Source organism: Nerophis ophidion, linkage group LG01 (genome assembly GCF_033978795.1).
Source record: "Nerophis ophidion isolate RoL-2023_Sa linkage group LG01, RoL_Noph_v1.0, whole genome shotgun sequence".
Classification (NCBI taxonomy): domain Eukaryota; kingdom Metazoa; phylum Chordata; class Actinopteri; order Syngnathiformes; family Syngnathidae; genus Nerophis; species Nerophis ophidion.
Window position 1 is genome coordinate 70,029,335 of NC_084611.1, and position 27,246 is coordinate 70,056,580.

Sequence of the window (27,246 nt, forward strand, 5' to 3'; positions counted from 1 at the left end):
AACACAGATAGACGGACAACATTCAAACTCACATTCACACACTAGAGACCATTTAGTGTTGCCAATATATTTTATATATATATTTTCTTCCATGGCTTTGCTCTGAGTCCGAGGGTCACAGAGGAAGCTGTAAAAACATGTCAATTTAAATATAAGAGGACGGTTAATTACTACTACACAACAGCAACATATTAAAAGAGATTTTGATATTTGTATTTATTTACACCCAATAAACTGTAACCAATTAAACTGTCTCCAATGATCCTGCTCCTAATCTGATGTTCTTTATTCTATTTTTCTAGGTCAAACACCCATTTGAACTTATAGGCATGGACCTGGTGGGAAAATTGACTAAGACCAAAAATGACAATCAATATATCTGTGTCATGATAGATTATTTCACCAAATGGCCACAGGCTTATCCATTAAAATCTAAAAATGCAGCAGAGGTGACTGAATGCATCATAAAATGTTTTCATCAGTTTGAGGCACCAAAAAGAATATTAACGGACCAAGGCACATAATTTGTCAATACGGTAAATATGGAAAACAACACAACTATTTGACTGAATACATGTGTACATTGTAACATCTTACAAATATTAGTGTGCCCACATTCATTTTCACATATAAAGTGTTCTGTGGTTAATACAAAATGCTACATATCCTGCAAAAATGCTCCCTTTTATAATCATGCACCTACCAAACAAAATATATAGTCCAAGCTATTTTTTTACTGTGTGAAACGTTTGTGCACTCTACGTTTACAGATTAACAGGACTGTGTGTGCCAAGCTGGGCATCCAGCGGAGCCTCTGTGCCCCCTACCATCCTCAGACGAATGGTTTGGTGGAAAGGAAGAATGGGACCATCCAAAGGTGAAGGAAATATAATCTATTCATTAAATATGATCTATGTGGTCTTCAGTTTACGCTACTACAATTTAATTGTGGGTTTTTGAACAAATGCAAATTGTAATTTAAAATTTGAATACCGGTATGTTTTATTTTCCAGGGCACGTAGTAAACTTGTGGGTAAAAAACCAGAAACCTGGGACGAGTATCTCGATGCCGTTAGGTTTGGGCTCCGAACAAAGAAGCAAATAACAACGTCATACTCCCCCTTTTTTTTGATGTTTGGGAGAGAGGCCCGCTACCCATCAGAGGTCCCCGAGCACTACAGGGTTAGTGAAGAAATCCTACCAAGATTTAGTTACGAGTCTGCTCTGTAAATGCAACCGGAAACAGTGTTAATGCAAAGGCAAACAAGCTACACTGTCTCCTGTGAAAAACATTTGAAAAAAAATCCTGCAAAACACTTTTTTGTTCACAGTTGAACAGCAGTGTGGAGGGCATTGTGGGAGAGGAAGCTCTGGGGGAGGACATAGAGCGGTTGGAGAGCGTGAGGGATATAGTGCACAGCAATGTGGCAAAGAAGCAGGAGAGCACCAGGCGGAGGCTGACAACAGGTGCAGCTAAGGAACATCTCAAAGTTGGAGAGCAGGTCTGGCGGCAGAATGTCAGGAACCAGCAGACGAAGGGTGGGAAGTTGGAGGCAAACTTCCTGGGCCCATACACAATAACAGCACTGGAGGGCAAAAGTGCAGATTTGAAAGCAAAACATGGTGCAGTTTTTCGCAAGGTCAACATTGACCACCTCGTCAAGGTGAGGCATGAAGTGCCACGCATACCCCATAAAATAGAAACTTCCACAACCCCTTCTACTCCACCTCAGACACCCGCTGACAAGACACACCGCCCCACCGTCATTTATCCAAAGACACCCCGCCCCACCGTCATTTGTCTCAAGACACACCGCCCCACAGTAATTTGTCTAGCCAAATCCACCAGAAAAGCTCCTCCACCTCCACCAGCCACCTCACCTCCAACTGCACTAGCCTCCTCACCTCCAGCTGCACCAGCCTCCTCACCTCCTCCTCCACCAGCCTCCTCACTTCCAGCTGCACCAGCCTCCTCACCTCCTCCTCCACCAGCCTCCTCACCTCCAGCTGCTTGTTTTGGAGAGGTAGCGGAAACAATTCCACAATACAAAAAAACTCCAATTCAAATACGTAAGTTTTTTTTCATTCTGTGCTTATTACTCAATTGGAAAAAAAGTAATGAGCGTAAAGCTTGTTACTCCTTTGTTGCATTCATGAAAAATGAACACAACTCGTAATTTTCAGAAAAAGGAAATCGTAACATGTTTAAGAATTGTGGTTGAAATAGAAAATATGTTTTTTAAAAGGGGTTTTATGTTCTAATAAAAGGTTAATGAATACATCATGTTTCATGGTTTGATATTGTTCATCTTCTGCAGATGTGAAAGAGGCATTTGCAGGGAGGAAGGCCCATGTCCTTCTTTCAAAGATTGGAAATTATAATTTGTGTTATTGGGACATCGAGAAGGTTGGTCCCAACCAGGAGCTTGAGAGCGAGGTATTAAGCTGTCATTTTTGTCTGATGCCTTTACATCACTTCACAAACAGTATGCGCATTTCTGGACTATACACATTCTAATTAAGATTTTTATCTATTTATAAAGTTAATAATACATAAATTCCAATTTGGTGACCGGCAAAATTAGTTGATAACTGATCCTCCATACTGAATATATGTAGCATTTACACACAGAGTCAGTCAACATATGGAACTGCATTTATCATGCACAATTAATTTATTTTTTCATCTTTCATAGGTAATCAATGCCTACCTCACCTTTCTTGTGAGGAAATATAATAAAATAAGTCCAGAAAAGGCTGGTGTCATCGACAGTTTTTGCATGACGGCAATTTGGCAAGGGAAACAACAAAGACTCCGAAAAGTATGTATATAGGAGACTGTTATGCACATGGAATTTGTTTCTTTGATTATGCAATACATTTTCATTAGGTCCTCTTATTTACAGCTCGATCCAATGGCATTCTCCATCCTTTTGGGAATAATTAATGAACAAAACCACTGGATGTTGACGGTGAGATGAGAAGTACTGAGCAAATCTTGCTTCTATAAGATCATTATTAGTGGTTTTGAAGGCCCTATATACTTTCAAGGGTTGAACTCCCTTTCAAATGCCAATTCTGAAGTTGAACATTTTTCATGTACCCTTTCAATCTTACACATCAATCTGTCCAATAGTAGGTTTGTGCCTCACTTATCTTGTTTCCATGTTAAAAATACAAAGGTCATCTACCCACACGAGAAGAGATGCTTTTTTTGGATCCATTGGGGGAATCACAAAGGAACATCAAGAGATGCCTGGGGTCAACAAGGTATTTTTTTCCATTAAAGGATGATGTCTGATACATAGTACTTGCACTATAACGTCAGACAAAAGGCAGCTCTAAGAGCTGCTAAATGATTGATTGATACTCTTATTGGTCAATTGTACGGGGTATGTAACATATTTCGTACAATTGACCACTAAATGGTAGCACCCGAATAAGTTTTTCAACTTGTTTAAGTCGGGGTCCATGTTAATCAATTCATGACAATGGTGCAATAGTTTAATAGTTGTTTACAAATAATATTTCTATCACTAAGGGCCTTTATGCGAACGAAAGGCTGCAACGTGACAAGGTGGGCATGCAGCACCCTGGCCCATGCACGCCAGCAAGATGGCACATCATGTGGTGTCCTGGCCTTAAAAGTAAGTGTACTGTACACTACTGAAACAATGTGGACAACCTCAAGGTCATTACCTTTTTTCATAAGAGAAATCCATGACTTGGTTTCTTACATGTTTGTGATATGTACCATTAAGTAGCCCAAAAATTATATATATAAACTTGAGGTGCACCACCAAAAATGGAGTGATGGTTTAATAACTTATAAACGCATGCTTACCCTAGCTAAAGCTGAATATTACTCAAATCTCATCCACAATAATAAAAATGATCCTAAATTTTTGTCTAGTACGGTAGCATCGCTAACCCAACAAGGGACCCCTTCCAGTAGCTCCTCCCTGATGACTAGCTGATGACTTTATGCAATTATTTCATAAGAAAATTGAAGTCATTAGAAAGGAGATTAAAGACAATGCATCCCAGCTACAACTGGGTTCTATAGAAGTATTTAAGTCTCACCTTAAAACTCATTTGTATACTCTAGCCTTTAAATAGACTCCCTTTTTAGACCAGTTGATCTGCCGTTTCTTTTCTGTTTCTCCTATGTCCCACTCTCGACTGTGGAGGGGGTCCGGTCCGATCCAGTGGCCATGTACTGCTTGCCTGTGTATCGGCTGGGGACATCTCTGCGCTTCTGATCCGCCTCTGCTTGGGATGGTTTCCTGCTGGCTCCGCTGTGAACGGGACTCTCGCTGCTGTGTTGGATCCGCTTTGGACTGGACTCTCGCGACTGTGTTGGATCCATTATGGATTGAACTTTCACAGTATCATGTTAGACCCGCTCGACATCCATTGCTTTCCTCCTCTCCAAGGTTCTCATAGTCATCATTGTCACCGACGTCCCACTGGGTCATTATTGTCACCGATGTCCCACTGGGTGTGAGTTTTCCTTGCCCTTATGTGGGCCTAGCGAGGATGTCATAGTGGTTTGTGCAGCCCTTTGAGACACTAGTGATTTAGGGCTATATAAGTAAACATTGATTGATTGATTGATTGATTAACACAGATACGACTGTATATACGGTGGATACTGCCCTCCAAAATATTTTCTCTCGAGTCGGGACCCAGGATGGACCGCTCGGCTGTGTATCGGCTGGGGACATCTCTGCGCTGCTTATCCGCCTCCGCTTGGGATGGTTTCCTGCTGGCTCCGCTGTGAACGGGACTCTCACTGCTGTGTTGGATCCGCTTTGGACTGGACTCTCGCGGCTGTGTTGGATCCACTATGGTCCCCATCTTGCTAATTTATGTATTCATCATAAGATGCTTCAATAAATCAATCAATGTTTATTTATATAGCCCTAAATCACAAATGTCTCAAAGGACTGTACAAACCACTACGACTACGACATCCTCGGAAGAACCCACACAAGGGCAAGGAAAACTCACACCCAGTGGGACGTCGGTGACAATGATGACTATGAGAACCTCGGAGAGGACCACATATGTTCTGTCACAGCTGTGGGATGGAGGAGAGCGATGACCCTAATTGGGTACGTTTTTACTGTGCAATACAGTCAGGCTGTGAAATAGCAGGGCGTAGATAACATATTTTTTGTACTAAAAAAGTAACAGTGATAATGATGAATTATTAAAATCCGGAATTTATATACATTTAATTTAATGGCCCAACTTTTCTGCCTCCTCACCTCCGTCCTCCTCCTCACCTTAGATCCGCTGTGACATCTGTGACAGGTGGTTTCACCACGAGTGTGTCCTGAGGCCAGATCTTGATGGGGATTACCTGTGCCTTGCATGTGTATGATGATTGTCTTTGTGTTCACTTCATTTGACGTTTGACTTTGTGTGACTTTGTGTTCACTTCATTTGTGTGACTTTGTGTTCACTTCATTTGACGTTTGACTTTGAATATTTTATATATAAATTATTTAACTATGTGTGGATTTTGTTAGACTTAAACTTAGACAAACTTTAATGATCCACAAGGGAAATGGTTATTTGTTTGTATCAAAAAAAAATTGCATTATACCTTGTTTGATAAGAAATTATATTTCTTCTCCTCTGATCTGACAAAAAACTATTTAATTACAAGCCTGGTTTCAGATTATATTATAGTAATACCGATGTATTTATTATGTTTATAATATATATATATATATATATATATATATATATATATATATATATATATATATGTAGGCGCCAGCGCCCCCCGTGACCCCAAAAGGAAATAAGTGGTAGAAAATGGATGGATGGATATATATATATATATATAAATCACTTAGATTTATATCGCGCTTTTATAAACACTCAAAGCGCTCACAGAGAAGTGGGACCCAACATTCATTCACAACTGGTGGTGGTACATCAGTAGCCACAGCTGCCCTGGGGTAGACTGACGGAAGTGTGGCAGCCAGTTCGCGCCTACGGCCCCTCCGACCACGACTAATCATTCATTCATCATTCATTCACCAGTGTGAGCGGCACCGGGGGCAAGGGGGAAGTGTCCTGCCCAAGGCAGTGATTTTTTTTGGATGTCAATAGGTGGGAAGCGAACCTGAAACTCTCAGGTTTCTGGCCGGCCGCTCTACCCACTACGCGCCTATATTTATATGTATATATTACACACACACATTGTTGTATATTTACATATAAATATGTATACATATATATATAGACATACATGTGTAGATCTACACATGTATGTCTATATATATATATATATATATATATATATATATATATATATATATATATATATATATATATATATATATATATATATATATATATATATATATATATATATATATATATATATATATATATATATATATATATATATATATAGACGGCATGGCGCAGTGGAAAAGTGGCCGTGCCCAACCCGAGGGTCCCTGGTTCAATTCCCACCTAGTACCAACCTCGTCACGTCCGTTGTGTCCTGAGCAAGACACTTCACCCTTGCTCCTGATGGGTGCTGGTTGGCGCCTTGCATGGCAGCTCCCTCCATCAGTGTGTGAATTGGTAAAGTAGTGTCAAAGTGCTTTGAGTACCTTGAAGGTAGAAAAGCGCTATACAAGTACAACCCATTTATCATTTATTTATATATATATATATATATATATATATATACTGTATATTACCAAATAAACGCCTCTTCCTAATAATGGCCCATGTATAGCGATACACCACAACTGATTGGAAGTGGGGGAAAAGCTGGGAAAGTAGGCAAAAGTCCTCAAAGTTTTAAAAAAACAATCACACAAGTCCCGCAGCTGGCCACCCGAGTCAAGGGATGCCCAGCATGTCCATAGCGCACACCGCAAAGTCACACTGGAAGTGGGGGGGGAAGTTGGGAAAGTAGGCAAAAGTCCTCAAAATGTTCAAAAATCTTACCTGGGAGTGATTCTCACAAGTCCCCCATGTCCCCAAATTTAAAAAAATGAATAAAAATCCAGAGCCAGATGTTGGATGCCGGTGGGTCGTTTTCGGCCCGCGTGCCTTAGTTTGGAGACCGATTTCAAAAAGTGTTCCCAGCCGGGTATTGTTTTCCTTGGAGTTTATAGAGACTAAATCCAGCAAAAAATTGGCAATATAAACAAAGGGAGAGAGTTTAGAGGGGAAAAACATGTATTTTACGGCAGGTGGGCTGTTGGTGCTGCCTGAAAAAGCACCCCCCCTAACTCCGCCTGTGGAGGTCCAATCATCACATGGTTTTCACAGTATACAGTGGGGGGGGGGGGGGGGGGTAAGGATGAGTCACTAGAGTGAGTTTCATGTCCCTACGACCATCCTAGCCAGAGATAGACAGGGGGTGCATTTTCTGGCAGGTGGGCTATTGGTGCTGCCTGAAAAAGCACCCCCCCTAACTCCGCCTGTGGAGGTCCAATCATCACATGGTTTTCACAGTATACAGGGGGGGGGGGGGGGTAAGGATGAGTCACTAGGGTGAGTTTCATGTTTCTACGACCATCCTAGCTAGAGATAGACAGGGGGTGCATTTTCTCGCAGGTGGGCTATTGGTGCTGCCTGAAAAAGCACCCCCCCCCCCCTAACTCCGCCTGTGGAGGTCCAATCATCACATGGTTTTCACAGTATACAGGGGGGGGGGGGGGGTAAGGATGAGTCACTAGGGTGAGTTTCATGTTTCTACGACCATCCTAGCCAGAGATAGACAGGGGGTGCATTTTCCGGCAGGTGGGCTGTTGGTGCTGCCTGTGGAGGTCCAATCATCACATGGTTTTCACAGTATACAGGGGGGGTAAGGATGAGTTACTAGGGTGAGTTTCATGTCTCTACGACCATCCTAGCCAGAGATAGACAGGGGGTGCATTTTCTCGCAGGTGGGCTATTGGTGCTGCCTGAAAAAGCACCCCCCCCCCCTAACTCCGCCTGTGGAGGTCCAATCATCACATGGTTTTCACAGTATACAGGGGGGGGGGGGGGGGGGGGGGTAAGGATGAGTCACTAGGGTGAGTTTCATGTTTCTACGACCATCCTAGCCAGAGATAGACAGGGGGTGCATTTTCCGGCAGGTGGGCTGTTGGTGCTGCCTGTGGAGGTCCAATCATCACATGGTTTTCACAGTATACAGGGGGGGTAAGGATGAGTTACCAGGGTGAGTTTCATGTCTCTACGACCATCCTAGCCAGGGATAGATAGGGGGTGCATTTTCCGGCAGGTGGGCTGTTGGTGCTGCCTGAAAAAGCACCCCCCCAACTCCGCCTGTGGAGGTCCAATCATCACATGGTTTTCACAGTATGCAGGGGGGGGGGGGGGTAAGGATGAGTCACTAGGGTGAGTTTCATGTCTCTACGACCATCCTAGCCAGAGATAGATAGGGGGTGCATTTTCCGGCAGCTGGAATCAACTCTTCACTGAAAATGCACCCCGACCATAACTCCATTTCTGGTACTTCGGGTACTTTTGGTAAAGTTATTTGTGAATGTTCAGTTTGAAAATTATTAAAACCAAAACAACGATAGGTATCAGATGCATTCACTTATTAATGTATTCATCCATCCACCCATGAGCTTCTTACAGTTAAAGAAAATGTCATGTTTTTAAAATACATGTATTGGATGTATTGGATCACGTCGAGTGAAGCAGCAAACATTCGTTCTCCTTGATGTTTCTAAAAAAGTACATATAGAGGCTTACTTTGGTATATATATTCTTTAATACAATACTTCAATACATTTTCGGGACAGCAAATATTCCTATATTAAATGGTTATTGTTTTTGCCTTATCTGAATGGTGGCGAAATCATTAAAGGCTCACAATTAATCCATCCATTAATATATCCAAAGTAAAGACAACTTGGATTATTTCACCTTGTTATGTACTTTTTTATGGCGAAAGAGGCGATGTACCCACTTGAATGACGACAAAATCATTAAAGGCAATGACGGCGAAATCATTGAAGAATCACAATTAATCCGTCCATTAATATATCCAAAGTAAAGACAACTTGGATTATTCACCTTGTTGTGTACCTTTTTCTGCCGAAAGAGGCGATTGAATGACGACGAAATCATTAAAGGCAATGACAGCGAAATCATTAAAGAATCACAATTAATCCATCCATTAATATATCCAAAGTAAAGACAACTTGGATTATGCACCTTGTTGTGTACCTTTTTCTGCCGAAAGAGGCGATTGAATGACGACGAAATCATTAAAGGCAATGACGGTGAAATCATTAAAGAATCACAATTAATCCATCCATTAATATATCCAAAGTAAAGACAACTTGGATTATTCACCTTGTTACGTACATTTTTATGCCGAAAGAGGCGATTTTAGCCAAGTTTAGCTACTTTTCGAGACGGGTGACGAAACCGAGTGACGTAAGCGCGCTCCCGGCAGGGGGTGCATTTTACGGCGGGGGTGCATAATTCGGCACAACACCGGCCAATGCATCTGTTGCTTTTTTTAGATTTTAAATAATATTCATAAGGGACAAAAGCAATGTTTGTGACAACCGCAAGACACAGGCATTCCACTCAGAAGGCATATTGGACCCACCGAAGACTGAAGCAGAGTACTCCAAGTTACTCCCATCCAAAGACAATGACATTGGGCCATCGTAACAAGAGATTTTCTAATAATTGGGGGAGTAATGAATCAAGTTTAGAAGTCAGTTTCTGTGGCGTAATTGGTCAGCGGGCTAGGCTGTTAACTGAGAGGATGGTGGTTCAAGCCCTCCCAGGGACGATACTTTACCACGAGCACATTTTGAGGGTTTTCTTGTATAGCCCGTGTCATTCTCTAAATTGGTACAATAGTTTCGAGATAAAACGTGTGCCACGTTTGCAACCGTGCTTGTGTAAAATACTGATAATCAATTTTCTCCACTCAAATTGGCTATCCGTTGAGGATAGGGTTATAGGCATCAAGTTGAAATCCATGATGTTCCAGGCGCTGTAGCTGTCAGTCAAGATGCCTGTTTGTTAAACGGGAGATGTTTGGCTGAAATCCTGTCAGTGTCTTGGTGTTTTTTCTGTATCACTTTCTCAGTTTTTTCCTAAACCACGTGAATGTGGGCCTAACTTCTATTCGTTTTGAATGAAATCCCAATGGATCCACAGAGTTTGATGTTGACTGCAATTTCTTAATAAGAAATGCCATTTTAAATGTGGACAAAACCAGCACTCAGAAATAAACACGACTTCAGTTGGGTTCCAAATAACTTTGTTACTAGTAGTTTGTCTGGATACTAACCAGAATAAGCCCTATTAAGTTCAAGACAGCAGAGTGGCGCAGCGGGAGCGTGCTGGGCCCATAACCCAGGGGTCGATGGATCGAAACCATCCTCTGCTAAGGTTTAGGTTTCAGGTGAATCTTTGACTGATTCTTGTATTGAAACAAAGGTCAACACCCATTCAGCCCACAACTGTCTTCTCTAACTCTTTGGGAATTACATTTATGATTCCTGCTAAGGTGAGAGTTTAAACATCTTATAAGTCAATCTCAACAGTACAGTTACAATCCATCCAATGGCCGGAGAATACAGTGACTTGAATGAATGACAGATTTCACTGGTTTGTGCATGACTATTTCATGGAACCCAGCATTCACGATGTTGAAGCCTGAGGTCTGCCTATATGAGAACCCTCTAAATTTGGTGTTGTGTGTGCTCAGCTGAACATGAGCTGATCAGGTATGTTGCAAACTACTTCATGATAAAAACACAGGACCTTGTTATTATTTATTTCCCGGTTTATGTATAAAGGTAAGAAGTAAAGTCAAAAAAAGGCTTGTTTCCACCCTGTTTCGAACAGGGGACCTTTCACGTGTGAGGCGAATGTGATAACCACTACACCATGGAAACTGCTGCAAGAAAACACCTTTGTCAAGACTTACAAGTTGATATTCGGCCGATGGAAAACATGTGGCTCGCAAGTCTCATTGCTGTTATTAGCTGCATTGCATTTCTTGCCTTTTGTGGATGTTGTTATATCCCTTGTGCACGTAAAATGTGTTCCACTTCGGAACATTTCAAACGCTCTTCCTCTTAACCGAGTTCATGAACAAACATTGTTATGCAGGCATTGGTGGTTCAGTGGTAGAATTCTCGCTTCCCATGCGGGAGACCCGGGTCCGATTCTCGGCCAATGCATCTGTTGCTTTTTTTAGATTTTAAGTAATATTCATAAGGGACAAAAGCAATGTTTGTGACAACCGCAGGACACAGGCATTCCACTCAGAAGGTATATTGGACTCACCGAAGACTGAAACAGAGTACTCCAAGTTACTCCCATCCAAAGACAATGACAATGGGCCATCATAACAAGAGATTTTCTAATAATTGGGGGAGTCATGAAACAAATTCAGAAGTCAGCCTCTGTGGCGCAATTGGTCAGCGCGCTCTGCTGTTAATTGAGAGGATTGTGGTTCAAGCCCACCCAGGGATGACACTTTGCCACGCGCACAGTTTGAGGGTTTTCTTGTACAGCCCGTGTCCTCCTCTAAATTGGCACAGTAGTTTTGAGATAAAACGTGTGCCACATTTGCAACCGTGCTTGTTTAAAATAGTGATAATCAATGCTCTCCCCTCAAATTGGCTATACGTTGAGTATAGGGTTATAGGCATCAAGTTGAAATCTGTGATATATCGAATGGGAGGCAATAAACAGGCGAGGTGATGAAGTTACGTCTTGTTTACTGTGACTTCAGAACAGACTCACTCGCTTGCCGTCAAGTGTACAACAACAACGTAAAACGTTGGCCAACCAAAAAGCAACCCCAGTATGCTATGACCAACATTGACCAGGAGAAGGCAACATACACACATAGACCAATCTATTACATTCCTCCCCTTTTAGAATTTTAGAAGTTACTCAAAATAAAAACAACCCAACCCAAAATACAGCAGGCTCAATTAGAAAAACTACTTATGCCATATATATATATTTTTTTTTTTTTAGTACTGAACACTTAACCCTCATTTGTAACAACAACATATGTATTATACAAACAGTATTCATACACCATTAACACAGCTTTTTATACTGTTGTCAGAGATTCAGTTTGTTTGGTGGTACTCGAATCCTTTCTGGATACCTGCGGATCACTGGTGGGGTTTTTGTTGTGGGTGATCTGAATTCTGATGATGGTAACTCAGCAGGACTTGAATCTACTTCAGTGTTGAGACTTGTTTGTGTCTGACTCACTGATGGTCCTGGTGATGGAATTGACATAGCACTCTCCAGTTGTACTGATGGCACATTTTCTGCAACTGATGGAGACAAGATAACTGGCAGTCTCTCCATGTTCTCTCGCCATGGTAACATGTGATCCACATGTACAGTGCGCTGTCTCTGTCCCGCTTGGATCAGGTAAGTGACAGTTCCCAGTCTTTTCAGTATTTTTGCTTTACTCCATTTTTCCACTCCGTCCCTGAAATTTCTTATCCGAACAACCTCTCCCTCCAGGAAAAAGCGAATAGGGGGAGCCCTTTTGTCATGATAAAGCTTCTGCGCTGCTTGTTTTCCTCCGATCCGTCTGGCAAGGTCCGGCTTGAGCAAACTGAAACGAGTCCTCAACTGGCGTTTCAGGAATAACTCGGCTGGAGTACGTTCCGTCACTGTGTGGGGTGTACTGGGGTACACGAGAAGGAAATTTGCAAGTCTGTGACTGAGTGACAAGGAAGACTTGCTGTCTGCTTCCAGCACATTCTTCATCAGAGACCGTTTCAAGATTTGTACTGATCTCTCTGCTGCTCCATTTGATGCTGGGTGGTAAGCCGGTACAGCAGTGTGTTTTACTCCATTACTCTCCAGGAACTGAGTAAACTCTTTTGCCACCAGCTGTGGGCCATTGTCTGAAACTAGCTCTTCTGGCAGTCCATACGATGCAAACAGACAGCGCAGCACTTTAATGGTGTTGTGAGAAGTGGTGGACGACATGGGAAAAACCTCTAACCACTTTGAATGGCTATCAATGACAACCAAAAAATACTGTTTATCTTTCTCTGCAAAATCAATGTGAATTCTTTGCCACACTCTTTCTGGCCACCGCCAAGGATGTAACGGTGCCACAGCTGGCATTTTCTGTACTGCTTGGCAGACTGAGCACTTGTTCACCAGCTCTTGAATTTCACCATCACAGCCTGGCCACCAAAGGTAACTGCGGGCAAGAGCCTTCATACGGCAAATACCTGGATGTTCATGATGGAGATCCTCCAGTAATATCTGTCGATAACCTGGGGGTATGATGACTCGCTTTCCCCAGAGAATGCAGCCTTGATCTGCTGACAACTCCTGTCTGCGTACAAAGTAAGGCCTCAATGCTACATCTTCCACATAACTTGGCCAGCCATTTAATGTGTAGTTCCACACCTTACTTAGCACAGGATATTTAAGAGTAGCACTCTCAATGTCTTTTGCACACACAGGAAGTTCATCCAAGTATGAAAAATAGAAGATACTTCCCTCCACTGCTGTGTTGTTCATCCCTACTCGGGGTAGGCGTGACAAAGCATCCGCATTAGCATGATCAGCTGACTTTTTATACTCAATCTCATAATTGTAGGCCATGAGAATAAGTGCCCAGCGTTGCATTCTTAATGCTGCCAACGTTGGAACTGCTGATTTTGGCCCCAGGATGGCCAACAGTGGCTTATGATCAGTGATCAGTGTGAATTTCCTTCCGTAAAGGTATTTATGAAATTTCTTTACTCCAAAAATGATAGCAAGTGCCTCCTTTTCAATTTGGGCATACTTCCTTTCTGGTTCAGTGAGTGTCCTTGAGGCAAATGCAACAGGTCGCTCTTCTCCATCTTCTGTTACATGTGAAATTACAGCACCAACTCCATAAGGCGAAGCATCACATGCGATTCACAGTGGCAGGCGGGTGTTGTAGTGTACCAGCACCTTGTTCTGCAGTAGAAGTTGCTTTGCATCTTCAAATGCTTTTGCACATTCAACTGTCCAAATCCACTTTGAGTCCTTTTTAAGTAGGTTGTGCAGAGGCTTTAGCACAGTAGAGGGATTTTGCAGGAATCTGCTGTAATAGTTCAGAAGACCCAAGAAAGACTTCAGTTCTGTTACATTTGTGGGCTCAGGTGCATTTGTTATGGCAGTCACCTTTTCTTCTGTGGGATGTAACCCAGTCTTATCAATGCGATGTCCCAAATACTCGACACTGCTCTGGAAAAACTGACATTTTGATAGCTTCACCCTGATGCCATGCTTCTCCAAACGTGTGAGAACATTATCCAGTCTTGTCAAATGCTCATCCTCCGAAGAAGCTGTAACGAGTATGTCGTCCAAAAAACATGTCACATGGTCCATCCCTTGCAGAATCTGGTCCATAACAGACTGAAATATTGCAGGAGCACTCGAAACTCCATAACTGAGGCGGTGATACTTGTACAGACCCTTATGTGTGTTTATGGTCAGATACTTTTCTGACTCTTCATCCAACTGTAGTTGTTGGTAGGCGTGTGACAGATCCAGTTTGCTGAAAGATGTACCTCCTGCTAATGTAGCGAATAGATCTTCCGTATTCGGTAATGGATAGGTCTTCTCTTCAATGCATTGATTAACACTAACCTTGTAGTCACCACAAATCCTGATCGTTTTGTCAACCTTAGGTACTGTGACTATTGGAGCTGCCCACTCGCTAGTGTCAATCTTTGAAATCACTTTTTCACTCTCCAACCTCTCTAGCTCTCTCTCTACAGCTTCCTTTAGTGCGTAAGGAACTGGGCGAGCCTTGCAGAAAATTGGTGTGGTATCAGGTTTGGTGCGTATTTTAGCTTTAAACCCTGTGATACAGCCTTGGCCCTCTGAGAACACTGCTGGATGTCTCTCTATCACCTCCTGTACTCCTGTGTTACCATGTGTCCTTTTCTGCACCTTTTGTACAGTGAAAATATGTTTCCAGTTCAGCCGTAGATTTTTTAGCCAGTTACGGCCAATCAGTGCAGGTCTGCTTCCCTGTACAATGACCAAAGGGAGTGTCACTTGCTGGTCCTCGTACTGTATTGGTAACATGATGTACCCTCGAACAGCAATCCTTTGGCCTGAATATGATTTCAACTTTAACTTGAAAACTGGTTTCAAAGGAAATTGAGTGAGGTTTGCCTGGTAAAAGCTGTCAGAAACTACTGACACTGCTGAACCTGTGTCCAGTAACATTGTGGTGCTCTTGTTTCCCAGTACAATATCCACTGTGTAACCTTTTCCCCAGTTTGAGGTAGAGTCAACTGCGTACAATCCAAAAAGTTCTGCCTCATCACCACTTCTAGATGCACTCCCTTCAGTTTCAACATACTGAGTTGAAGATTGGCCTTTTGTCTTCCTGCATGCACGGGCAATGTGTCCAATTTTGGAGCAAGCATGACACTTTTCATTTTTAAATCTGCAGTCATGTGGTGAGTGTTTCCCACCACATCTGTAGCACTTTTGCTGTCCCCCTGTGTCGCTTTTGCCTCCTTTGTATTCCTTTGCTTTGTTTTTATTTTTCCATCTGAACTGTCCTTTCCTCCCCTTCTCAGAAAAATGAGAAACACTTGACAGGGCATTTACCTGGTGAGGTCCACTGTGTTCAGAAAACTCCATTGTATTTTTGGAAGCAAGCTCCATGGAGACTGCAATTTCACAAGCACGGGGAAACGTCAGGTCCCTTTCAGACAACAGCCTGTGTTGCACTGCATCAGAACGTAATCCACTCACAAAACGATCTCTCATGGCATCGTCCAAATATTTTCCAAAATTGCAGGTTGCTGACAACTGTCTCAAAGCCACAATGTAAGCAGAAACAGCTTCTCCTTCCTTCTGATTACGTTTCTGAAAGCGAAAACGCTCCGCTATCACAACAGGTGCGGGCTTATAATGTCCGCATAGCGCCCTCTTCAGCACATCATACCCTAAAGTACTTGGCAATGCCGGAGACGTGAGGTTCTTCAGCAGCTTATAAGTGTCTGCTCCAATAACAGAAAGGAAAACACACACCTTCTTGTCCCCTTCAATCTCGTTAGCCAGCATCCACTGCTCCAAACGCTCCAGATATGAATCAAAATCCTCCTTTGAATCATTGTGTTCATCGATGCGACCCACTGTCAGAGCCATGTTAGCATCCGGTGCTACTGCTATTCCGACACGTGCCCGGTTCCTCCACAAAGTAGGCTACTCTTCAGCCTTACCTATGACCAGTGCACAGCGCTCCTCTAAAGTCCCTTCACGCAGTGGCTTCTTTTAAATCTTCGTCGCCATTTGTGATATATTGAATGGGAGGCAATAAACAGGTGAGGTGATGAAGTTACGTCTCGTTTACTGTGACTTCAGAACAGACTCACTCACTTGCCGTCAAGTGTACAACAACAACGTAAAACGTTGGCCAACCAAAAAGCAACCCCAGTATGCTATGACCAACATTGACCAGGAGATGGCAACATACACACATAGACCAATCTATTACAAAATCCATGTTGTTCCAGGCGCTGTAGCTGTCAGTCAAGATGCCTGTTTGTTAAACGGGAGATGTTTGGCTGAAATCCTGTCGGTGTTTTTTCTGTATCACTTTCTCAGTTTTTTCCTAAACCACGTGAATGTGGGCCTAACTTCTATTCGTTTTGAATGAAATCCTAATGGATCCACAGAGTTTGATGTTTACTACAATTTCTTAATAAGAAAGGCCATTTTAAATGTGGACAAAACCAGCACTCAGAAATAAACACGACTTCAGTTGGGTTCCAAATCACTTTGTTACTAGTAGTTTGTCTGGATACTAACCAGAGTAAGCCCTATTAGTTTCAAGACAGCAGAGTGGCGCAGCGGGAGCGTGCCTGGCCCATAACCCAGAGGTCGATGAATCGAAACCATCCTCTCTTAAGGTTTAGGTTTCAGGTGAATCATTGATTGATTGTTGTATTGAAACAAAGGCCAACACCCATTCAGCCCACAGCTGTCTTCTCTAACTCTTTGGTAATTACATTTATGATTCCTGCTAAGGTGAGAGTTTAAACATCTTATAAGTCAATCTCAACAGTACAGTTACAATCCATTCAACGCCTGTAGATTACAGTGACTTGAATGCATTACAGATTTTACAGGTTTGTGCGTGACATTTTCATGGAACTTATCCTTCATGATGTTGAAGCCTGAGGTTTGCCCATATGAGAACCCTCTAAATTTGGTGTTGTGTGTGCTCGGCTGTACATGAGCTGATCAGGTATGTTGCAAACTACTTCATGATGAAACACAGTACCTTGCTATTATTTATTTCCTCTTTTATTTATAGAGAAAAGAAGGAAAGCAAAAAAAAAAGCATATTTTCACCCTGTTTCAAACAGGGGACCTTTGGCATGTTAGGCGAATGTGTTAGCCACTACACCATGAAAACTGCTGCAAATTCGGGACCTTTATCAAGGCTTAAAAATTGATATTCGGCCGATGGAGAACATGGTGCTCGCTAGTCTTATTGCTGTTATTTGCTGCATTGGATTTCTTGCCTTTTGTGGATGTTGTTATATCCCTTGAATACGTAGAATGTGTGATGTAACATTATTTGGTATTAGGAAGGGACCTTTATTTTAAAGGAGAGTTGCTCCTTCCTCTGGTTTCCGGTAGTCTGCGCATGACAGTCCGACGCTCATTTGTTCACACACGAGACGTATTTATGTGTTTCTGCGCTCAAAGTTTGTTGTTTCTTCCCACGAAGTGCCTTAGAAACATTGTCTGTAAGTCTTGTGTCTGTTTTATGAGTAACATGAACACGTTGTGTGTGCGTGTAAATGTAAAAATAGTACTGTGTGACGATAGCTTGTTCTCATGTTTTAACTTGTTGCTACTTAGCGTTTAACTTCTTTGCTTGCTAGCTCACTCCTCTAAAGGAGGGTGCAATCTTTGTGTCCCTCCTCAGTGTATAATGTACATTATCCTGTGTTGTTTACAAGCATTCCATATGTAAATCTTATTCATGTGTGGCTTTGAGTGTTCGGACTATTTACATACGTTTATGAGCGCTGTTTACATGCTATTGTATGGGCTGTGTGTGTATGTGTGAAAACATGTTATGCAGCAAAAATGTACGGACATGTTACTTAGTAGTGTTCATTTGACATGTATTTTATGTCTCTTTATACAGTTTTACAAAAACGAAAACAAAATCAATACAAGGAAAAGAGAAAACAAAGGAAGAAATGACCAATTAGACAAAAAAAAAGGTGAAGTGCATTCACTGTGAAAACCACTAAAGCTTCTTAAAGATAAAAGGCCTGGACTCTTTCTTCCATTTCCCGGTCCCGTAACCCAGAGGTCGATGGATCGGAACAATCTTCTGCTATGATTTAGGTTTCAGGTGAATTTTTAACTGACTCTTATATTGAAAGCAAGGTCAACACCCATTCTGACTACAGCTGTCTTCTCTAATTCTTTGGGAATTACTCCTATGATTCTTGCTAAGCTGAGACTTTAAACATCTTATAAATCAATCTAAATAGTACAGTTGCAATCCATTCAACGCCCGTATATTAAAGTGACTTTAATGAATGACGATTTCACTGGTTTGTGCGTGACATTTTCATGGAACCCAGCATTCATGATGTTGAATCCTGAGGTCTGCCTATATGAGAACCCTCTAAATTTGGTGTTGTGTGTGCTCAGCTGAACATGAGCTGATCAGTTATGTTGCAAACTACTTCATGATGAAACACAGGACCTTGCTATTATTTATATCCTTGTTTATTTATAGAGGTAAGAAGTAAAGCAAAAAAAAAAAACTATAACCTATTTCCACCCTGTTTCGATTAGGGGACCTTTCGCATGTTAAGCGAATGTGATAACCACTACACCATGGAAACTACTGCAAGTCTCAGACCTTTATCAAGACTCACAAATTGATTTTCGGCCGATGGAGAACGTGGTGTTTGCTAGTCTTATTGCTGTTATTAGCCGCATTGCATTTCTTGCCTTTTGTGGATTTTGTTATATCCCTTGTGCACGTAGAATGTGTTCCACTTCGTAGCATTTTTTTGTCCGTCGCAGCCCGCATTTCAAACGCTCTTCATCTTAACCAAGTCCATGAATACTGTCTGCTCCACAGGCTTTGGTGGTTCAGTGGTAGAATTCTCTCTTGCCATAAGGGAGACCCGGGTCCGATTCCTGGCTAATGATCTCTGTTGCTTTTATTACATTTTAAATAATATTCATATGGGACAAAAGCAATGTTTGTGACAACCGCTAAACACAGGCATTCCAGTCAAAAGGCATATTGGACTCACCAAAGGATGAAGCAGTGTACTCCAAATTACACCCATCCAAAAACAATGACATCGGGCCATTGTAACATGAGATTTTATAATGTTTGGGGGAGTAATGAATCAATTGTAGAAGTCTGTGTCTGTGGCATAAACAGTCAGCGCATTCGGCTGTTTCTGAGAGGGTTGTTTTTAGCCCACCTAGGGACGAGATTTTGACACGAGCACCCGGGTTGGGGGTTTTCTTGTACAGCCCATGTCCTTCTCTAAATTTGCACAAGATTTCTAGTTAAAACATGTGCCACGTTTGCAACATAACTTTCAGCCATGCTCGTTTAAACTAATGTAAATGACTGATAATCAATGCTATCGCTTCAAATTGGCTATCAATTGAGTATAGGGTTATAGGCATCGAGTTGAAATCCATGATTTTCCAGGCGCTGTAGCTGTCAGTCAATGTGCCTGTTTGTTAAACGGGAGATGTTTGGCTCAAATCCTGTCAGTGTCTTGATGTTTTTTCTGTATCACTTTCTCAGTTTGTTTTCAAACCACATGAATGCAAGACTAAATGCTATTCATTTTGACTGAAATCGCAATGGATCCACAGTGTTTGATGTTTACTGCAATGTTTTTAGGGACCGATGTCCCAAAGGGACAGAGGACCCTATTGAATTTGTAGCGTTTTATTGTATTAGGGACCGATGTCCCAAAGGGACAGAGGACCCTACTGAATATCTAGCATTTTTAAATTATTATTCTTTATTATAATACGGCCGCCTCTTTGATCTCTAATTTTACATCCTTAACATGCTTAAAAACTCATCAAATTAGACATCAGGACTGGCGAAAATTGCGATTTACTCAAAAAACCAAACCCCAAAACTCAAAATAGCGCTCTAGCGCCCCCTAGGAAGAAAACACAGACAAAACTGCCTCTAACTCCCAGTAAGAATGTCGTAGACACATAAAACAAAAACCTTTATGTAGGTCTCAGTTAGACCTATATGTCATCCACTGACAATCCCCAGCAAAAATCAACAAGAATGTTCCAATTCCCCCTTTATCTTGCCTTTTGTCAAACATTTCCTCTGAGGCCGTTTGTCGTGTCGGCTTCAAATAAGCACAGGAGAGAGATTGAACCCTTCTGATTAAATGTTGATGAAAGAGTTTATAAACTAATCTAAGAGACTGATGTACAATACATGTGTATACAACTTTTTCTCTGTTTAATAATTCATCCATCCATCCATCTTCTACCGCTTATCCGTGCTTGGGTCGCGGGGGCAGTAGCCCAATCAGGGAAGCCCAGACTTCCCTCTCCTCAGCCACTTCCACCAGCTCTTCCCGGGTGATCCCGAGGGGCTCCCAGCTCTGCTGAGAGACATAATCTATTCAGCGTGTCGTAGGTCTTCTTCATGGTCTCATACCGGTGGTACATGTCCTGAACACCTCAACAACAAGGTTTCCTAATAAAATGCCCAAGCTACTTTAAAATTGTTTTTACCATTATTACCAATAGTTGTTAATCAAATGTTGGAATATTTTTGTGAGTATGTGATACACAATTGTAAAATATCTAATAAAGTATGACTTAAGTAGACAGTCTCTATAAATGTGTCTTTTCATTTCAATAGGCTTGTCCTGAGAGGTGTCGTCGGAGACGTGTAGCCATCAGGCGCGCCAGACGGAGGGGGCAGGTTGGTGACCCCATTTTTCCCCTTACTCTGCAGTCACACAGCCGGTGATCATTGACGATGCGGCAGCCCAGTGGGCGTTTAGCTCATATGATTTCATGTTGGGTGGTTTCTCCGCATTCGTTCCAAAATGCTACAATGTTATTTATGTTCAATGACATTCTTCCCGCCAAGTCTCCCGGGATCTTTAGTTCCCATCGTCCAATCACGGCCATCAGTCCTGAGTTGCACTCATCACTGGTTGTGTGAGCGTAGGGTTAGTGTCAAGATGCACCATATGTACAATTTCAGGTGCCAGCGGTCCATCGGGAACCAGGGGTCATCAGAGAGGAGCCTGCTGTCCAGGAGGAAGCCCAGGTGCCGCTGCAGGTCTTCAAAGATAAGGTTGCTTCTGTTTTTCTACCTAGTGATAGTGGTAGTGTTAGTGAACCTCAGTCCGTCTGCGGTCGTGTGGCAATGGTCGAGAGGGATCGTTGGGGAATTACGTTAGCTAAGGTTGTGCGCAAATCTTTTCACCAGGGGGATAGCAGGTCTAGTTACGGAGGGATGCAATGCATGGCCATTGCATCAAGTAGTATAGCTAATCATGTGGTGAAAAGCGTGTTTTCGGGGGAGACACAGGATCTCGATCGCATCCTGTATTCCGGCGACAAATTTTACAGTATTATGCGCAACCTGGGTATTTTTAGCCATCCGTCACATTATTTTTCCGTGCCGGATCTACCTAGTCATGTAGTTATTGACGAGCAGTTGTTTAGTTTCCATTTTAGTCAAAACCCAGTATCAGGTGATGTGGGTGTTGAGCAGGAAAACAGTCCCTTTGTGACTGCGTAATGGATTAGATGGAATTTTCAGGCAGTACAGCACGTGTCTGCTGACACTGGTAACGTCTATATCTGCCATCATCTGTGAGGATGGACAGTTCGCTGTGGTCGACAGTCTCTCACATGGTAGCTGTGGCCAGTGTAATACTGCACTTTTCCTGTTTAGATGACCTGCATCACTACATCTGTTGTTTGGCTGACGCTCTCAGTCCAGGGCCGAAGCCTTTTGAGCTGTGTGCCGTTGGGGTTAGTGTAGGTGCAAGTCCAGCATTGTCTGGAGCTTCTGTAGAGAGTTGCATCTTTGAGATGAACACTGCTGCAGCACCTGAGCTTAGTGACATCAATGATGTTTGTGTCACCACCTCCTTGTTTGAGAGTGATGCAGGTCAAGCTGTGAGCCACGCACAATCCGGTGTTTCTGTGGAGGGTGGCTTAATAGAGATGAGCACTGCTCCGGCACCAGGATTTAGTGACCTCAAAATCATTTTTGCAGCCCCATCTGTTTGTCAGAGTGGGGCTGGTGATGAAGCACTGTCTGGCGCTTCTGTTCTCACTTTTTTAAGTGAAGTTAGCAGTGGCTCAACAGCAGAATTTGTTGCCACTGATGGCGAAAAGCGTAAGATTTCTTTTTCCAGTGAACGCATGTCAAAATATTTAAAGTGTTTTGATAGCGTTATAGTCAACTCCGATGTAGTATTCATCACTGCATCAAAGAGTGAGAAACAGTTTTTCCGTCCCCTCGGTGATGATGTTTGTAAAGCGTTGTGTAGTCGATTAAAGATAGATTTTATGAATGTTGGTGGTTTGGTGCATAGAGAGGTTCCTACTTAGGTGTTCACTGTCTTAGCGAGAAAATAGTTCGGGCAATATATCAAGCAGTCCAGGATGAAGTGTGTCAAGACTTGGGCCACAGAGATTGAAATCCAGGACACTGCAGATAATTTAGGCATTGACATTTTTACATTTGATGATGGTCGTTGTCTAAAGTATAGTTGCAGCAGTAAATGTTTGTCAGCGGACTGCATTTACTTGGAGAATGTCGGTTGCCAGCATTTTGAGTACGTTCTTTGTGTTTCAAAGCCTGGAATGCAAAACTGTCATGGTTATTGAAAATTAGGCAGGGATATAGGCTGTTGCACTAGGTCTTCAGTGAAAGATGGAGCGGGGCAGGCAGTAGATGGGATAGATTGTCTAGATTCAGGTAAAGATTTTATAGAGGTTATAGAGGAAAGTACAATAAGGAGGAATTCTAGTGCAACAAAGTATTTAAAGCGTAATAAAAGACTGCAGGATACATTAAATCCCAGGGGGTGAACAAGGGGATGGATCAAATGCAGAGAACAAATTTCGCAAATTGTGTGACAATCATTGGTCCTTTAACTTTAAATGTTAGACATCGAGAGAGACGTGCCCTGCTTTATAGGAAAATGTATAGTAAGGACTTGAACTTCAGGGAAAGCAATACAGATATAGTTTTGAGCACAGAGAAATGGTGATAGCAAGCAGTGTAGGGAAGTACAGGGATAATTTGGATCTCAGGGTTAAAGCAAGCAGTGTATGAAATACAGGGATAATATTGAGCACAGGGAAAGGGTTAAATTCGTGAGTAAAGTTGCGAGTGAAATAAAATACAGGGATAATTTGGAACACAGGGACCGGGTTAAAGAAAAGAGTGTAGGGAAATAGAAGGATAATATTGAGCATAAGGACGGGTTAAATTCGGGAGTAAAGTGGTGTGTGAAATAATATACAGGGATAATTTGGAACACAGGGACAGGGTTAAAATTAACAGTGTAGGAACATATAGAGATAATTTACAACACAGGGTCAGGGTTAAAACAAACAGTGTAGGGACATGTAGAGATAATTTAGAACACAGGGAAAGGGTTAAAGCAAGCAGTGCAGGGAAATATAGAGATGATTTAGAATACAGGGAAAGGATTAAAGCAAACAGTGTAGGGAAACACAGGGATAATATTGAGCACAGGGAAGGGTTACATTCGGGAGTAAAGTGGCAATCGAAATAAAATACAGGGATAATTTGGAACAAAGGGACAGGGTTAAAACAAACAGTGTAGGGAAATATAGATACAATTTAGAACATAGGGAAAGTGTTAAAGCAAGCAGTGAAGGGAAATATAGATCTAATTTAGAACACAGGGAAAGGGTTAAACTAGGCAGCAAAAGGCAGTATAGTGTTAGTTTAAAACATAGCCAGCAAGTGATAGCTTGTGTACAGCTGAGTCGGAAGCAGAGGCTGGAGAGGTCTGTAGATTCTGGTTTTGTAATAGATAGTTTTTTGGATAAGGTTAGACATGGACATGTAGTGTTTGTCATAGGCTGCTGTTCAAATATCAGGTGCTGTAATGTGAGAGGTAAGTATATGCAGCAAGTTTAGCAACAGTTGGCATTGCAAATAATTGTAATAGTGAGCATTATCCACATAGTATGATAAGTGTGTTGATCCCTGTCTCATTGTTGCGTCCAGAGGTCAGTTGTGGATTTGCTTTACGCATCCCTTTTATGAAGGTGTTGGCGTTGCCTAAGTGTGGTCAGAATGGTGTACATGGGCCCGTTACTTGTGTTCCGGCAAACATTGTACAAACCACCAATCGGTTGCTACGGTCCAGTACGGAGGCGTCTCTGCTTCAAGTTGAGTTAAAGCGGAAACTAACTTACAAAAGACACAACGAGTATCAATTTGTTGACTCGTGGCATGTCAAACGGGCTATGGATTACTTAAAGAGAACCAATGTCTTGATTAAAGACATTGAGTTCAACAAGGAATGGTTAAATGATTTTTGTAGGGAAGAAGAGGTTGTTGTAGAGGATGGTCAGGCTGGTCAGGGTGACCAGGTTGTTGTTGACAGACAGTCCAGTGAGGATGAGGCTGTAGAGCAGGAAATTGGGGCAGAAGAGGTATCAGAAGACATGGCACAAGATGAAATGTTACATGACAGACAACAGCACTGCATGTTTCAGGACACTTGTCTTATGCCTGTCGCTATTGGTCAGGAAGCAATAGATCAGTATTTTGAGCATGTTTTAAGTCTTGCCTCCGCGGAAGGTAATAGTCCGGTTAGAATGCTTTCGGACAAATGAAATAAGGCGGTGTGTTTCCCTGTGCTGTTTCTGACGAGTATAAATACATTCCACACCAGCCGCATGCATCGCTTAACATTGTCTCGCTATTTTAATAATCATATAATGCATTCCGATGGCCATTTTGCGCGCAATGTGGAATATATATCCTTGAGACCGTATTAGTCCGAAATAGACCAAGTGATATGTACCATTTTGGTCGCGATGCGTAAAGGTAAGGGGTGTCAGCATTCTCAGTGGAATTGCCCGGGCATGGTCAAAGACGACAAGTCTCTGAAGCGCTTTCTACAGTTTGATGACGGTTTTCATTTCCTTTGGCCCATTCGCGGGACGCCAGCTTTTTGATCTTTGGCTCAGAAAGACCTTTTGGCTTGTGTCCGCCAATTGGGGATTCCAACATGGTTCTGCTCCTTTTCTTCTGCTGATTTGCGCTGGCAGAATCTCCTTGCCAGCATCCTGAGACAGGACGGCGGACAGTAGAACAGTTACAGAGTGGGCCGATAGGTGCGAGCTGTTGCGTCGCAACCCGGTCACAGCCCCGAGGATGTTTGACTACAGGTGGCACTGTTTTTTGAAGGAAGTACTCATGTCCCCGTCTCAACCAGTTGGCAAGATTGTAGATAAGTAATCGAAATGAGTTTCAGCAGCGTGGGTCCCCCCATGTTCATGTGCTGTTTTGGATTGAGGGAGCTCACCAAATTTATAAAAACACCGACTTAGAAGTTGCATAATTCATTGACAAATTTGTAACCTGTGAGCTATCCTCAGACAATTACACAACATTGAACGTTGTGTCATCAGTTCAAACGAATTCAAAACAGCATTCAAAGTCATGTCGTAAAAATAAAACAAAATGCTGTTTAAATTTTCCAAAACCGATATCTGCACGCACTTTCATCTGCAAAATCAAAGAATGGGTTTTTTGCTAAAAAGGGAACGAGGACATGGGGTACTTGTATTTCAGAAAACAGGCCACAGTGAAGCTGTCTGGACGATGAGGGACAAAATATGCCAAAGGAGGTTGCGCGGTTGATTATGTCGAGAGAAAAGGATGCCAAGGAGAGGGAGGAGCCTTTTGGTAGCATAGAAGAGTTGTTTGCCAGTGTGGGCATCAACCAGGCTGTCAGGGGTATTTGTTGTCGAACCCCATGAGGCAGAGACGGAGGCAGGCATAGAATATGAAAACATGATTTAATTCAAACTAAACAAGAACAAACAAAAAGCACACACGTGGGCGGAATAACACACTAAGGGAGCTAGCACTGGAAGCTAGAAAACAAAAAGGAACTTCAGCATGGAAGGTAGTGGATAGCAAACAGAAAAACTAGAAATAACTAATGCTAACAGAAAAAGCTTACCGCTACGACGACCAGGACAAAATGTAGCATGACAGGTAGTAGCTGTAACAAAACGACACGACAGGCAGCACGACAAGTCATATGTGGCAACGACAATACAATACAAATGACAGTACAATGATCCAGCCCTGACTGGAGGAACAAAGCAGGTAAAATAGGAGCTGGCTGATTGACATCAGGTGTGACCAGGTGCCAATCAGCCGCAGCTGGGTGAAAACAGGACACAGGGAGTCAAACAGGAAGCTGAACCAAAATAAGAGCACTACACAGGAACTAAGGACAGGAAATACTAAACACAGAGGAGAAACTAAAACACAAACAAACTGTCAGTGACAACTCTGACACAGGCAGTCTGAGCTCGCTTATAGGCGGCTGGAGACTAAGAATAAGGTGGTTTATAGGCGAGGGGTAAACGACACCTGGGTTAACCAGAGTAATAGGAATTTATTGAAGTGTTGGAAAGCTAACATGGACATTAGCTTTTACTGACGCCTACGCAGTCATCATTTACATAAGAAAGAACATCACAAAAGCAGAGAGAAATAGGTCTGTTATTGAGCGAAACCCTTAAAGAAGCAAATAAACAAGGAAATCTCTCTGCTCAAGATGCTTTAAAGGGGAACATTATCACAATTTCAAAAGGGTTAAAAACAATAAAAATCAGTTCCCAGTGGCTTGTTTTATTTTTCGAAGTTTTTTTCAAAATTTTACACCTCCCGGAATCACCCTAAAAAAAGCTTTAATGTTCTTGATTTTCCCTATCTGCGATGAGGTAGCGACTTGTCCAGGGTGTACCCCGCCTTCCGCCCGATTGTAGCTGAGATAGGCGCCAGCGCCCCCCGTGACCCCAAAAGGGAATAAGCGGTAGGAAATGGATGGATGGGATGGATTTTCCCTATTTGCGATGCGACTGTCCATTTCCCTGTGACATCATACAGGGCTGCCAATACAAACAACATGTCAGTTACCACAG

The 27,246-nt window shown here is 42.4% G+C and overlaps 1 long non-coding RNA gene and 2 other non-coding genes across 3 annotated transcripts in view; 2 read left to right on the plus strand and 1 right to left on the minus strand.

The window, feature by feature from the left end:
• Window positions 1–3,812, plus strand: part of LOC133538479 (uncharacterized) — a 71,241-nt gene extending 67,429 nt beyond the window's left edge. The window contains exons 2-5 of the long non-coding RNA XR_009803013.1: window positions 2,697–2,822; window positions 2,907–2,972; window positions 3,183–3,270; window positions 3,542–3,812. This is a non-coding gene — a long non-coding RNA (uncharacterized LOC133538479). The remainder of the gene's footprint in view (window positions 1–2,696; window positions 2,823–2,906; window positions 2,973–3,182; window positions 3,271–3,541) is intronic.
• A 7,037-nt stretch (window positions 3,813–10,849) lies between these two features.
• trnav-cac (transfer RNA valine (anticodon CAC)) lies at window positions 10,850–10,922 on the minus strand. The gene has a single exon. It is a non-coding gene; the product is annotated as a tRNA-Val (tRNA).
• Window positions 10,923–11,139: 217 nt separating this feature from the next.
• trnag-ccc (transfer RNA glycine (anticodon CCC)) lies at window positions 11,140–11,210 on the plus strand. The gene has a single exon. It is a non-coding gene; the product is annotated as a tRNA-Gly (tRNA).
• The last annotated feature ends 16,036 nt before the right edge of the window (window positions 11,211–27,246 follow it).